Here is a 12,901-nt window from a genome sequence, read left to right as displayed (position 1 = left end):
TAGTACCAAACCGTTTAATTATTAATACGGTGGTCCCTACGTTTTACCGTTTTGCTGTTGTTTAATTTCTATTCTCATATGATTAAGATTGACGTGAGATCTTTATTATTATGAGGGGTGTTGTGCATTTCACCAATAAGAGGATATTTTCCATCAATTTTTCTCAGCAGAAGCTTACTGTTTTGTCTTGGTATGGATTTTCAAAGCTCAGATAGTCTCTCTTTGCTTTTCTGTATACAAAATGGAGGCAGCCTTCTCTCTTCATAACAATGACCACACACCCTAAGGTGATCTCATTAGAAGAAATGTTTCGGAAAGACTATCATTTCGAGAGCTTTGTATGGAAGCGAGAACGCTCCAGGGCCCCACCCTTTTAACTGACCTTGTGTTCTTTAAGATCATTAAGAGCCATTTCTGTTCTACAATTAGCTACGGAATCAGTAAGCAACTCAAGCAAGTTCCGCGTTCTTGGTACAGATTTATACATCTGCGTTGACGTAGATGCCCCAATCTTTTCAGTTAAAGAGCATCGGCACGTGTCTCACTCTCAGACGGAGTAGATACCTTTCCTGATGCCTATCCTGTAATACGTGAGCAACGTTTTTGGTAATCTAACAAATTTATTTTATTGAATTTGTGATCGGATGCCCTTCCTGCCGCAACAGTCATTTATTAAGCTACGTCTGTGATTGATGTTAGTATTTTCTGTGTGTTCTCGTATTTTCATTGTTTGGGTATACTATTTTGTGAGGCGGGGATTGGCGCCTAGCCAATGATCTGCGTATACGAGCGTAAGAAAGCAACCTTAAACAATAGCCACGAGACTGGAGTACCAGACCGACAGTAGTTATGCCGGGTGTGGTCACCTCCCTGTGTCACAAGATTGCACGCCACGCGTTAAGCTATACCAGCAAGTCCTCGCGATACGAGCGGAAAAATCTTTGCAATAAAATCATCACGTAGTCTCATCCTTGTAGCATGTCCATGTCACATTGTTATATACGACTCGCAGTGCTGGCAGCCCCAGAGCAGGTATCTCGAGTTCGTCATACGTGTATCCCGACAGGACTGCTTAAACTTCTCCATTAAGAGAAAGTCGCAAGCATTACCTGTCAGATCCCTTGACTAAGCTGCCGTATAACCGAATTGTTGATATTTTATCATGTGGAAACTTAATTGTATTCTCATTGCATGTATGAAAAGCCACCTCTGTAGATAGGCCTGTTCTAAATCCAAACTGCGTTACAGACGTTCAGTATATTAACTTCTCCAGTAATTGACATACGCAGACTCACCGAACGAGTGGTCAAGATAGCGGAGCTTCTTTGGGCAGGCACGGAGATTAAAGTGAATCATGAATTCCTTAAATCGACTAAGGAGAATTTATGGATGGCTCATTTGAAAGGGTTCAAGAAAGTTTCTCGCCACATCCTTGTTCGATCCGGGCTTGTGCCACGTTTTTAAAGAGTCTTAATCTCCAATCTTCCTGCCTTGTCAGGGAATTGCTTGATTTACACTGTCTCACAGAAAAATTGAAGCACCTAAAAGACACGATAGGTTGTCATGGTAACTTCATACACATACAAAGCATCGACAGGTATGTAAAAGATTGCAATTGCCATTCTTTGAAAGAGGTAGAGCGGCCATCAGGTGCGGTAGTGTCGTTCATATTTACTGTTGTTACCATTTTTTGGGGGTATATATGGGGTGGAAACAGTGTCAGATAGCAGGCAATCACTGTGAAGGACACGGCGATGCCGCTTAATAGTGCACGACAACGTTACCAGCACCTCACAGAGTTTGGAAGGGGACTCATTGTGGGTTTACATTTGGGCAGTTGTTCGAATCGTGCAATATCCGCATGTTTGGGCCATACGGATGTGACAGTGACCCGATGTCGGACTGCTTGAGAACCTGAGGAGAGGCTCATTCGTCGTCAAGATTCCAGGCGAAAACGTCTGTTCATCACAAGGTGGGATCGCCGTATTGTGCACCTATCACATCGTAACCCCAACAGATCTGTGCCTACAGCCGATAAAAAGTAATGTGCTCGTTCAAAATTATCTGTTATTCCGCACCACTGACCGGATTAAGCTGCAGTCCACCTAGCGAATTACCGTCCATTCATAGACTGATGTTAACAGCACAACAAAATCTGCTAAATTTGGAGTGGTGCTATGACCGGGAGTCAAGGATTTCAGATGAATGTCGTCTCATTGTGTTCACCGGTGTATCGCGATTCTGCACAATTCCGAATGACCATCGTGGCGTGTATGCCAGCGACCTGAGGAGAGGTCCCACTCATCCAAAGTTTTGAAGAGGCCTAGCGATGTTACTCCTGGCATAATGATGGGGGAAGTCATCGGGTATAACTTCAGATCGCGGCTGGTAGTGATTCGGGGAACTATGACGGAACGACGGTCTCTCACGAGCGTCCTGCATCCTGATCTGTTACCTCTCATACGACTGTATCGTGGGGCCATTTTTCAACAGTCCACTGCTCTTCCACACATGAAACGTCTGTCTATGATCTGCCTGCAAGACGCTGAGGTACACCCATGAACAACAAGATCCCTATATCTGTCCCTGTGTGGGACCAACTCAGCCGTCAGTTCGTCCCAGTGTGTGTTCACGACATCAAACATCAGTTACAGCAATTTCTACCAAAGTTTATAGTGGTTGGTAGCTGAGCGCCAGGGTTTTAGCAGCTGACGAGATTGAGTTGAAAAGGATTTATTGAAGAATTCATTTGCGACAGTATTCGGAGCCTATAGTGGAGATTCCGTCTGTGGGAGGCGACGTCAAGCCTCACCGATCGTCCACTAATAAGCCTCAACCGCCTTCCCACAATTGAGATCAGTATAAGAACCAAGGCTCACATACGCTACCACCCGTCAAGCACGATAGAAGACAAAACAATACTAGAGACTTTGCATCAAATATATTTTGAAAAGATGTTAGTTTTGAAATTCCATAAATGCCGTATCAACGAATTTCTGTAGTATTTTATAAAAAGAACTCTATAAAATCAATATTCTCATTTAATAAAAAATGTAAAACCGGCTCAAAATCCTAGCATTACTTCAAAAGTTAATTTTAATCATGTAACAATAAAAACTCAATGAAAATGATTAATATCAGCACTTCACTATTGTTTAACAGGTTTACGCCTCAAAATATGCCGGCCGGTGTGGCCAAGCGGTTCTAGGCGCTTCAGTCTGGAACCGCGCGACCGCTACGGTTGCAGGTTCGAATCCTGCCTCGGGAATGGCTGTGTATGATGTCCGTAGGCTAGTTAGGTTTAAGTAGTTCTAAGTTGTAGGGGACTGATGACCTCAGAAGTTAAATCCCATAGTGCTCAGAGCCATTTGAAGCATTTGAACCTTAAAATGTTCAAAAAGAAGTAAACTCCAATGGCCCTCGATTTACTCTCGTCGACGAAACTGCACTACCGAAACAAATCACGCCGCATTTAACAGGTCATAACAACTTACACAACGTTTAACAGCGAATGAACCTCTGGTCACCAGAACACACAGAACTATGAGTACCCAGTGCACCATCTTAATGGTACAGCCTTACGCGCCATGATTTCTACATGCAAAAGCATCAACCCAACTAGTTATTTTTCGTGCAGAACTTAAATTACTTGGCGCACCTTAAGATAGTCATGTTTTGAAATAGGGCAGTGTAACAGAACTAGATTTGCATAGATACCACTTATTCTAGATAACTAATCAGTAAACTAGCCTAAAGGAGCATGGTACACAGCATTTAACTTAGGGGCAGTCCCACTGGGCGTCAGAAAAATTCTTATAGTTGAACACATAATGGCAACGAATATCAAAAGGCTACACTGATCGTGCCTTACCACAGTTCTTTACTTACAAATAATTTGGCAAACTTCCAATACACTTCCTGATATATTTCACCAGGATACATAAGGCAAGTAATACTTTCACAGGCACTACCACTAACTGCGCCATCCTCTGCTTTTACCTCGCGTGTGACACTGAAAAACCAAGTCTGAACAAGAATCGCAGATACAATCTTGCTCGACCACCGCACATGCATACATCTGTAATCACGTCCCGCCACAGGAGTGTAAAGCATCAGCTATGGCAAACTTATAGCAATGAGCACAGAGAGGGAGAGAATTAACTACCCATGTCTCCCTATTAATCTCAAGTCAGGCAAACAGAATCGCAGCACTAACAAGTGACAACGCTGGAACAACTGTCGTGGCCCGCACTTCTGTGCCAGCGCGTGGTAAGAGACATAGACAATACTGATCTTGTTCCGCGCCTCTTGATGGTGCACATAATTCTCCCACAGATTACATACTTAATTTTTAGCGTCTGCTGTCCAGGAGCTTCCATAGAATTCCAGTCCTGGTTGCTGCACACCCCATGGCACCTCTTTTCACTACAAGATATTTTCTCTAACTAATAGTGAACACTTGACAAAAACAACGAACCCATGGAGCTCGCAGTAACAGCAACACTAGAAAAATTCAAACTGCACTCCATTCATAATTTCGCCCAACAGAGCGTGTCTACAGAAAACTGCCACCTATTATAATGACGACGCTGAACTGAAACAATATATGCACAAGGTACGAAAAATGGTTCAAATGGCTCTGAGCACTATGGGACTTAACATCTATGGTCATCAGTCCCCTAGAACTTAGAACTACTTAAACCTAACTAACCTAAGGACAGCGCACAACACCAAGTCATCACGAGGCAGAGAAACACAAGGTACGACATAAAAACAATCAACTCAACGTACACTGAGATGACAAAAGCCATTAGACTGTGATATGCACATGTCCAGATGGCGGTAGTATCGCTTAAACAAAGTATAAAAGACCAGTGCATAAACAGAGCTGTCATTTGTAATCAGGTGACTCCTACGAAAAAGTTTCCGGCGTAACTTTGGCCGCACGATGGAAATTAACATACTTTCAAGCCGGAATTGTAGTTGGAGCTGGACGCAAGGGACATTACATTTCGGAAACCGTTAGGGAATTCAGTATTCGAACATTCACAGTGTCAAGAGTGTACAGAGAATATCAAATTTCGCGCATTGCGTCTCACCATCGACAACGCTGTGGCCGACAGCCATCACTTAACGTTTGAGAGCAGCGGAAATGGCGTAGAGTTTTCAGTGCTAACAGACAAGCAAACTGCGTGAAATAACAGCAGAAGTCAGTGTGGGACGTACGATGAACCTATCCGCTAGGATGTGGCAATGGTAACAGACGACCCACGCGAGTGCCTTTGCTAACAGCATGACATCGCCTGCAGCGTATCTCCTGGGCTCGTGACCATATCGGTTGGATCCTAGACGAGTGGAACACCGTGGCCTGCTCAGGCGAGCCCCGATTTCAGGTGGTAAGAGCTGATGATAGGCTACGAATGTGGCGTTCACCCCACGAAGTGATGGACCCAAACCGTCAGCAAGGCACTGTGCAAACTGGTGGTGGTTCGATAATAGTGTGGGCTGTGTTTACATGAAATAGACTGGGTGCTCAGGCCTGTCTGAACCAAATATTGTCTGTAAATGGTTATGATTGGTTATTTGGAGACCATTGCAACCATTTATGGGCTTCGTGCTCCCAAACAACTATGGAATTTAATGGATGACATTGCACCATATCACTGGGCCACAGTAGTTCGCAATTGGTTTGAAGAACATTGTGGACAATTCGAGCGAATTATTTGGCCACCCAGATCGCTCGACATGAATCCCATCGAACATTAATGGGACATAATCGAGGTATCCGTTCGTTCACAAAATAATGTACCGGATACTCCTTCGCAATTATGAACGGATCTAGAGACAGCATGGCTCAATATTTATGCAAGGGACTTCCAATGACTTCTTGAGTCAAAATGGTTCAAATGGCTCTGAGCACTATGGGACTTAACATCTGTGGTCATCAGTCCCCTAGAACTTAGAACTACTTAAACCTAACTAACCTAAGGACATCACACACATCCATGACCGAGGCAGCATTCGAACCTGCGACCGTAGCAGTCGCGCGGCTCCGGACTGAGCGCCTAGAACCGCGAGACCACCGCGGCCGGCTTCTTCTTGAGTCCATGCCACGTCGGGTTGCTGTACTACACAGGGAAAATAAGGTTCGACACCATAGTAGGTGGAATACCATGAGTCATTTCACCTCAGTATAACTGAAGGGTTATGCCCAAGCTGCACCACATCCTTCAGCGAAGACCAGAGAAGCCCCCTTGCGGAAGTCACCGAGCTGATAGAGAGCTCCTCGTCTCGTCCGAGCACCACGTGCTCACCACTGAGGGCGCTTCCTGTACAGCCTCGAAACTACTTGTCGATCAGTGCTCCCACGTGGAGCAGCCGCCACGCAGAAGCGCGAATTCAAATCGCCGGAACGATGGATAAAAATGGCTCTGAGCACTATGGGACTTAACTACTGAGGTCATCAGTGCCCTAGAACTTAGAACTACTTAAACCTAACTAACCTAAGGACATCACACATATCCATGCCCGAGGCAGGATTCGAACCTGCGACCGTAGCGGTCACGCGGTTCCAAACTGACGCGCTTAGAACCGCACGGCCACACCGGCCGGCAACGATGGATATCCGGCACAAGTTGTGAACAGCCTTGCCTAAGGAGGGGATACAGGAGTTTGTGTGACATCCTTTCCAACCGTATAAGTGAATGGATCCAGGCCATTGGGTGCCCAACGTCTTACTGACAATTGGACTTATAGTGTCAAGTTATTTATAAATTTGACTCAAATTTTAAATCACTGAAAGAAGATCACATACTTTCCCAACAGAATCTGCGCATGAATCCAGGCCACAGTGTATGCAATGACTTACTGGTAAGAGGGCTCTTAGTGTCAAATTCTATGGAAATTTGATTCAAATTTTAAATCACTGAAAGAAGTTCATATACGTCCCCTACCGAATCAGTGTATGGATCCAGGCGAGAGTGTACGCAACGTCATACTGATAAGTGAGCTCATAGTATCACGATCTTTGTAAATTTGACTTTAATTTTAAATCACTGAAACAATATCACATCTCCTCTCATCCCGTGAAGTTTCATACCGTTTCCTGCTCCCCTTGTGGGTGCTTCACGTTTTTTGTAAATGAAATCATAAATTCTGAATGTGTGTAAGAAGATCAGCCAGTGTGTATAAAAAGCTACCACCAACCATATTCATCACACATAGATGAGGAAAATATGTTAAACCGAATTAGTTCCACCCTAGACTCAGCCCAACCTATGGAACAAACAAGATTCCGAAGCAATTTTAGCACTATTGACCACATTCTGACCGTTAGTGAAGTGATAAGCAGAGCGAATGAATACCAACTGCCTCTCTGCATTGCCTTTGTTGACTTTGAAAAGGCATTTGACTCCGTTAGCCATGTAGCTGTCTTCCAGGCTTTGAGTGAGCAAGGAGTGGGAGCAGCATACATTGAAGTGCTCAGGAAAATCTACGAGAATTCTTGAGGGTATGTTAACATCGGCGAATCAACTCAAGAATTCCGCATCATGAGGGGTGTCAAGCAAGGCGATCCCATCTCCGCAAAACTGTTCTCTGCTGTATTGGAAATGGCTATGTCAAAGCTTAGCTGCGAAGGCAAGGGAATTAGAATTAATGGAAGAAGGCTTACCAACTTGAGATTTTCTGATGATATTGCCTTACTGGCCAAAGACTTCGCAGAGCTCCAAAACTTAGTTACAGATCTTGCATCGGACTGTCAGCTGGTTGGCTTGAACATGAACCTTTCCAAAACAAAAGTAATGTCCAACAAATGGGTCCCAGCTGTAGAGGTAAAAATCAAGGACAGTCTATTAGAAGAGGTCAGTGAATATGTCTACCTTGGCCAGATTATAAATATGAAGGGAGACATAAGGCCAGAAATCTATCGACGCATCAAGCTTGGCTGGCAAGCATTTGGGAAGAATTCAACAGTATTCAGATCACAAATACCAGTAAATCTGGAGAAAGCAGTATTTAATCAATGCATTCTTCCTGTGATGACATATGGCTGCGAGACATGGACAATGAACTCATTTACAAAAGGAAAACTTAGGACAGTACAGAGAGCCATGAAGAGATCAGTGCTGGGCTACACAAGAAAGGATAGGAAAATGGCGGATGACATCCGGTCTGTGACGAAGGTTAACGACATCTTAGAGACAGCAGATTCCTTTAAATGGCAGTGGGCTGACCACGTCGCAACAAGAAAAGACAACAGATGGACGAAGCTAGTACTGGAGTGGAGTCCGAGACAGCACCGCAGGCCTAGAGGAAGACCACCAGACAGATGGGACAAAGACATCAAGAGGATCGCAGGTAACACCTGGCAGACCACCGCCCAAGATCATCCCACTTGGAGAAGACTGCTAATGATTGAATTGGCTTATGATGATGATGATGATATGAGTCCCTTAATCCTTTTTTTGTGTAAAAACTCATGTGAAAACTCATTTCCTACAACTCTTCACAATAGCTGGCCGAGGTGGCCGAGTGGTTCTAGGCGCTACAGTCTGGAACCGCGCGACCGCTACGGTCGCAGGTTCGAATCCTGCCTCGGGCATGCATGTGTGTGATGTCCTTAGGTTAGATAGGTTTAAGTAGTTCTAAGTTCTAGGGGACTGATGACCTCAGATGTTAAGTCCCATAGTGCTTGGAGCCATTTGAACCATTTTTCTTCACAGTATATTATTTATGGGAAACGTGCGGACCAGAAAGTAACAGCATATCACATAAAATTCTTTCTCATTTGGAAAAATCAAAATACATTTGGCTACGTCTCGTTAAGTTGCATTTCTAAAGTTCTCAAGATTCTGTGACAGATGAGATTGGGACCAAACCCCCCGCTCCCTCTTCATGCTGCAGACGTACAGCCACAAAACTGTTATTTGTCCTCGCGTTTGGAAGATGTTTCGTACCGAAGTCTTATACCGATTCTTAATCACCAGAGATACTTCAGTGCAAACGGGATTCATTGTAACGATAGGCTAACGCAAGTATCGCTAGTATTAGAGGGCAATTCGAATGTTTCATATAAGAAAGTTCAAGTTTAAATGTGTGTGAAATCCTATGGGACTTAACTGCCAAGGTCATCAGTTCCTAAGCTTACACACTGCTTAACCTAAATTATCCTAAGGACAAACACACATACCCATGCCCGAGGGAGGAATCGAACCTCCGCCGGGACCAGCCGCACAGTCCATAACTGCAGCGCCCGAGACCGCTCGGGTAATCCCGCCCGGCGATATAAGATAGTGTTTCGTGTATTATGCTGGCATGTTTCATCTGTTCGTGTTCTAGCACGGAAATAAAACCTTTCTCGATCTACGAACAAATATACACTACTGGCCATTAAAATTGCTACACGCAGAAGAAATGCAGATGATAAACGGGTATTCATTGGACAAATATATTATACTAGAACTGACATGTGATTACATTTTCACGCGATTTGGGTGCATAGATCCTGGGAAATCAGTACCCAGAACCTCTGGACGTAATAACGGCCATGATACGCCTGGGCATTGAGTCAAACAGAGCCTGGATAACACGTACATGTAGAGCTGCCCATGCAGCTTCAACACGATACCACATTTCATCAAGAGTAGTGACTGGCGTACTGTGACGAGCAGTTGCTCGGCCACCATTGACCAGACGTTTTCAATTGGTGAGAGATCTGGAGAATGTGCTGGCCAGGGCAGCAGTCGAACATTTTCTGTATCCAGAAAGACCCGTACAGGACATGCAACATGCGGTCGTGCGTTATTCTGCTGAAATGTAGGATTTCGCAGGGATCGAATGAAGGGTAGAGCCACGGGTCGTAACACATCTGAAATGTAACATCCACTGTTCAAAGTGCCGTCAATGCGAACAAGAGGTGACCGAGACGTGTAACCAGTGGCACCCCGTACCGTAACGCCGGGTGATACGATAGTATGGCGATGACGAATACACGCTTCCAATGTGCGTTCACCGCGATGTCCCCAAACACGGACGTGACCATCATGATGCTGTAAACAGAACCTGGATTCATCCGAAGAAATGATGTTTTGCCATTCGTGCACCCAGGTTCGTCGTTGAGTACACCATCGCAGGCACTCTTGTCTGTGATGCAGCGTCAAGGGTAACCGCAACCATGGTCTCCGAGCCGATGGTCCATGCTGCAGGAAACGTCGTCGAACTGTTCGTGCAGATGGTTGTTGTCTTGCAAACGTCCCCATCTGTTCACTCATGGATCGAGACGTGGCTGCATGATCCGCTACAGCCATGCGGATAAGATGCCTGTCATCTTGACTGCTAGTGATACGAGGCCGTTGGGATTCAGCACGGCGTTCCGTATTACCCTCCTGATCCCACCGATTCCATATTCTGTTAACAGTCATTGGATCTCGACCAACGCGAGCAGCAACGTCGTGATACGATAAACCGCAATCGCGATAGGCTACAATCAGACTTTTATCAAAGTCGGAAACGTGATGGTACGCATTTCTCCTCCTTACACGAAGCATCACAACAACGTTTCATTTGGCAACGCCGGTTAACTGCTGTTTGTGTGTGAGAAATCGGTTGCAACCTTTCCTCATGTCAGCACGTTGTAGGTATTGCCACCGGCGCCAACCTTGTGTGAATGCTCTGAAAAGGTAATCATTTGCATATCACAGCATCTTCTTCCTGTCGGTTAAATTTCGTGTCTGTAGCACATCATCTTCGTGGTGCAGCAATTTTAATGGCCAGTAGTGTAGAATTTTATTTTTATATGGTTGAAGAGTGTTTCCGACTAATTTGATTGTAACCCTGTATTACACTCTGACTGCAGCAGTGACTGCAACTATCAGTGTTTTATTCATGTATTTTGTCGTTCTACGGACAGCTTGTTTTTGTTAATACTCGGCATTTGCGGCTATAATTTAAGACATATACTGGTAACTCTCGCTGCTAAATTACTTTTGTACCGAGACGCTCGATCCACAATCAAGGTTTTACATGTTGGAAGTAGTATCCGAAGAGAAGATGGTCAGACGATTCTCTGTTTCGCCACTATTATCTTCGATGTCCATATGTCAGTAGTGTGTTATTAAATGGCGGTATTTTTGATTTTCAGGAAGTATTCGTTTACAGCTAGCAGCATTACGGATGCTTCTAATGCGAGTCTGCTGTATTTTGACCCTCAAAACAGCGTGACACCGAACTTTAAGTGCCCTCTTCTGCTTATAACAGCTAGACTTAGAGTTCACTGATGCAACATCGTGATGGGACCCTGCGGGTGAGGACGACTGCAAAAAGAAGTTTTGAGTTTGTTCACAAAGCGACAGTGAGTTTTGGGTGCGCTAGTATGCCACAATCCTTTCATGAACGTAGCGACCACTATGTTACAATCGGAGAAACTCGAATCCATACGGTGGTTATTTACTTCTGGGAATGGAATAAAAAAGAGACAACATTGAGATTTTCCCCTCTGCAGAGCCGGCCGGAGTGGCCCAGTGGTTCTAGGCGCTACAATCTGGAACCGCGCGCCCGCTACGGTCGCAGGTTTGAATCCTGCCTCGGGCATGGTTGCGTGTGATGTTGTTAGGTTAGTTAGGTTTAAGTAGTTCTAAGTTCTTTGGGACTGATGACCTCAACAGTTAAGTCCCATAGTTCTCAGAGCCATTTTGAACCCTCTGCAGAGTGTACGCACAGATGAGGATATAGATTCTTATATAGTGTACAGCAAAATCGAAATATTTAAAACAGAATCATGATTGCGCAAAAACTAAGAGAAGAGATAGCTACGAGGGAGTACTGAATAGTAATGCCCCCGAATTTTTTATGTCAGAGCTGGTAAAGATTTTCAAATAAAACAAATTTCATTAACATTTTACGGCTTTATTCTTCGTGTGTACATGTTTATTTTTCAGCTTAGTCATCTCGGTGCCGAGGACATTTCTCCCAACGAGAGCCCAGTGTGTTGATACCGTCACTGTAGAGTGTTTCACTTTGTTGACGGATCCACATCCTCATCTAAACTTACACTGCTTCATTACTATCAAAGTGAAGTCCTCGAACGTGTTCTTTCAATTTTGGAAACAGTTCATGTATTGTGTAGTACAGGTGTCGGATGTCAGTTTGTGGGATGGAACTACATGCCTGTTGCACTTGGTCGGTCAATGCAGGGACGATGTATCCTGTTCCTGGATGACGCTGGAGTTGTCATCCGATGATGTACCATATGTGTTCGATTGGTGACATATCTTGTGATCTAGCAGGTCAAGGCAATATGTCGACACTCTGTACAGCATGTTGGGTTACAGCAGCGGTGTGCGGGCGAGCGTTATCCTGTTGGAAGAACCCTGAAATGCTTTTCATCAGTGGCAGCACAACTGGTCGCATTATCAGACTGTCGTACAAATTTGCAGTCTATGTGCTTGGGATAACCACGGGACAGCTCCCGTTGTCATATGAAATCTCACCCTAGACCATAACTCCAGGTGTATGTCCAGTGTGTCTATAACACAAACAGGTTGCTTGCAGGCTGGCAAGTTGACTCTTTCTATACAACGCACTGCCATCACAGGAACAGAGGGAGAACCAGCTGTTATCAGAAAACACTACAGACCACCACCCTGATCTCCAATGAGCTCGCACTTGACAACAGTGAATCGCAAATGGCGATGGTTTGGGGTCAGTGGAATACAAGCTGCAGGGCGTCTCGCTCGGAGCTAAGCTTCACGTAACCGATTTGTAACAGTTCGCTGTGTCGCTGTGGTGCCAACTGGTGCTCAGATTGCTGATGCAGATGCAGTATGACTCGCCAGAGCCCCACCCCTAACATGAAGTTCGTCCCTCTCAGTAAAGGCACGTGGACGTCCGGAGCCCGGTCATC

Source organism: Schistocerca americana, chromosome X, assembly GCF_021461395.2.
Source record: "Schistocerca americana isolate TAMUIC-IGC-003095 chromosome X, iqSchAmer2.1, whole genome shotgun sequence".
In the NCBI taxonomy this organism is placed as follows: domain Eukaryota; kingdom Metazoa; phylum Arthropoda; class Insecta; order Orthoptera; family Acrididae; genus Schistocerca; species Schistocerca americana.
Note: the sequence above shows the minus strand (reverse complement) of the source record.